Raw genomic sequence first — 3,892 nt, forward strand, 5'->3', positions numbered from 1 at the left:
TTCATTGAAATGTTATTGTTTTACCTTCCTGTTAGGTTTGTTCCTAAATACTTTTTTTTTGAAAAATGTATCCAGATTTGGTCTTTACGTTTCTCCACAGAACTTATAAACATTCTCTTTCCCTTAAAAGCTTTCAAGGTAAGCATTTTTAAAGAAAAAAAATTTTAGTACGCTTCTTTTTGTTCTCTTTAGAAGATAGATTCATAGATCTGAAAAGCATTGGACATTTTTAACCTTCTGAAAGGTCGCACTCTTTATTTAATGAATAAGATTTTTAAAAATTTAAGTGAATATTCAAACTTACATTAGTTTCAAAGCATGGTTCCCAAATTTGTTTAGGGTGTATGGTAAAGGTAAAGACAAGTTAAATTACATGATTATGCAAATGTCTAATGGTTATTCAGTAAACCCCATTTATACTTGTGGTTATTGGGGGTGGGGGTGGGGGATGGGTGGTAAGCTTCCATGAGACAAAGTTCTACAAAGTAGCACTAAAAATGAGAAGCCCTAAACTCAAAAGTAAAAGAATTCAACAGCATCTTTACCAATCAGACTGGTTAAAATTTAAAAGGACTGATAATGCCGGTGTAAGTAACCATGTGAAAAAATAAGCGTAGATTGGTTCCATGCCATGGGAGAGCAATTTGGCAATGGCAGTCGAAATCCAAAATGTAGACTTGCTCTGACTCAGCAATTCTACTTCTAGGAAGGAATTTTTCCTTCAGATGCATTCTTAGGAAAACAGAAAGATATCTGCACAAGGGTGTTCATTTCAGTCTCATTTGCAACAGCCAAAAGACTAGAAACAAGTCAAAGAGCCATCAAAAAATGTTGCCATATTGTGGTACATCCACCTAATGGTAATGTTTTATGCAGCTTTTAAAACAAATGAGGGAGGTCTATATGTAGCAATACAGAAAGATGTATTACTGAAGGAACAGAGCTAGTTAGAAAAGATTGTATGCAGCATGATGGAATTCATGCAAAACACACAGACACACATACACACCATGCACACACACGCCCACACCCATATCTTAAAATGCACAGATGGTTTGATCCCAGGATCAGCATCCCCAAAAATAAATAAATAAATATAAAAATGCATAGGAAATTCTAGAAGCAGGCACAGAAGCCTATTACCAGTGAGGAATGGAACTGAAAGGGCTGAGGAGGAGGATGCTTTTACTTAAAATCAATGCCCCTCGGTTTGATAGTTTTACCAGGAAAATATAACAATTTTATCAGAGAAGAACTAATTGTCTCTCCCTCCACCTTAACCAAAAGTAGCAGACTTTGGTTTGTTTTACATAATCAGCAGTTTTAGATTATGTTTGCCTTGGTTTCTTAATATGAGACCAAACATTACCAAAGATCAAAGTGGTAACCTTGGCATACGTAGCACTGGGGATTAAGGGCTTCTTCTGTGGGAGGCTTTGGTAATGTGGCTGATAGTTTGACTAAGTATAGACTTCAAGTTCAAATTTCTTGCTCTTTGGCACTTGGAAAATACTGCTCCATTATCTTTATGCATCTAGTATTGCAGTTAAGTTCTCCATTACCAGAAGAATTCTTGTTCCTGAAATACAGATGTTAGCCCTGATTTCAGGCAAAGTAGAATGAACATGGGCTGCAGAATCCATCAGCCAAACTTGACCATGGAGATATCACAGAAGTGAGACATAGAAGTGAAATTGTTGGAGAGCAGAAAATAACAAGAGCTGTGGGAAACCCCCAGGGAGACAGAAGGAGCCTGGGACATGGTGAGGGGAAGACAGACTGAGAAGGGAGGAGGGAGGGGCAGAGGGTGGGGCTAAGGAGAGCTTCCCAGTTGTGCCCTCCTCTCTGCAGGGTGTTGCCCTCATCAGATCAGTGCCTGTCCTGCAGGGATTGCAAGGCAGGGAAACAGCTCTTCAAGGCCAGAAGTTTGCATGGGGGTATGTTATCTTGGAGGTTTGGGAGTAGAAACAACAGGTCTTTTCCTCTGCCCTGAGAACTAGAGTATCATGTCCCAAGGGGAAGTTCTTGTCTTGACAGAGATACATGGAGATTCCCCAATGGATGAGGACCCACTGTTGCGGACAGGTGGGAAACAAAGAATGGATGAGCCCAGATTGTAACCGCAGAGTCTCTCTACTCCAGCGTATGAATCTCCCACCATCCTCACCGTGACCCCTTTACCTTTGCCCTGTACACACGTCTCCACTCAATAAAAGGGGCACATCTGGGGGAATAGGCGTTCATCCTCCTCTCAAGTCATGACCAAATGGAATTTATCCCAGGAAAGTAAGGGTTGGCTGAACACTTGAAAATCAAGCAATGAAATTTGCCATAACTAGGAAAGAAAAACAGAAAAACAGTATGATTTCTCATTAGATGCAGAAGATCATTTGAAAAAAAAATCAACATCTGTTACTGATTTTTTTTTTTAGAACCTCTCTGCAAACCAGGAATAGAACTTCCTCAAACCTGAAGGGCATCTACAAAAGAAAAAACCAAAAACCTATCACTGACATCATACTGGTGAAAGACTGAGTACTTTCTCCCTAAGGCCAGGAACAAAGCAAGTGCGTCTACTCCTGTGATTTCTATTAAACATTGTACCGAAGTTCTATCAGTGCAATGAGTCAAGAATAAGAAATTAAAATATCCAAATTTGAAAGGAAGAAGTAAAGCTACTTTTTTATATACAATCTGGTCACTTAAGTAGACACTCAAAGAATCTACAAAAAAGCTATGAGAATAAGTGAGTTTAGTAAGGTTGCAATACACAAAGCCAAAATACAAAGAATCAGAAATTGAAATTTAAGGTAATAATACCATGTATAATATAATATAAATTTATATTTATGATAGTATCAAAAATACTAAATAATTAGGGGTAAATCTGACAAAAGATGTGCAAGATCTGTATTGAAAACTACAAAACATGGCTAAGAGAAATTAAAGACATAAATAAATGGAGAGATGTATTTGTTCGTGGATCAACATTTGTTGAAATGTCAATTCTTCCCAAATTGACCTGTTTGTTTCATCTTGTCTCTTTGCCTTAGTAGTTGAGAATCTTTGCAAAACAGCTGGGTGGGTACTGCTGCTGGCTTGGAGGGTTTCAGTGAGAGAGGGAAGAGGGGACCACATGTGGCATTTTGATGGCTCCTCACCTGAGCAGTGATGTTTTTTGTTTCTGCCCAGTGTTGCCAGCCACCTAAAGCGCTGCCTGGTCTCTGATCCACGCTGCCATTCCCACTGTTCTCATCTAAAGGCAGCCATCCTCACCTTTGCCCCTTGGCCCATGGAGAGAAGGAGGATGTGCGCCATCCACCTGGGGCTCCCCACGTGGAACCTCAACTAATCACGTTGTCAGCAGCCCCTGTGGTCCTTCTGCTGTTTGTGCCACCTCTCAGAGCGGAGCTCCACGCAGAACTCTCCCTCACGCGCCCTGCTTCGAGGTTTCTAAGTGCGATCTCCCATCTGCTTTGTCTGCTGGAATCCTGTCGTTTCTAGTCTTCCTCGAATGGAATGATGTGTGGTGTTTGTGTGTTTGATTGGTTTTTATTACATCTACTAGAATTTGGTCCAGGAGAATCAAGATTGCAGTATGTGTTCAGTCCCCTACCTTGAAACTGGTGCCCGCTCTCTTCCTGCTTCCCCGCCCCCTTCCCAGGCCTCTTTTGCCCCAGGACCCTGACCTGGCTCTGCGACCAGGAGCCCAGGAAGCTGCCAGACCTTCTTTGAGGAAAAGAATTCCAGAGCTGCTTGGTCTTCTTGGTGTTCATTAGTTTTGCCCCAGTCACACTCAGCTGTTAACTTCTGGGTTCTAAAGTCAAGGTCAAAGCCCACCATGACCCAGCCCCTCCAGGAGTCCCTCATCCCAGGTAGAGTCCAGCATGGG

The sequence above is a fragment of the Camelus dromedarius genome, chromosome 16 (genome assembly GCF_036321535.1).
Source record: "Camelus dromedarius isolate mCamDro1 chromosome 16, mCamDro1.pat, whole genome shotgun sequence".
Classification (NCBI taxonomy): Eukaryota; Metazoa; Chordata; class Mammalia; order Artiodactyla; family Camelidae; genus Camelus; species Camelus dromedarius.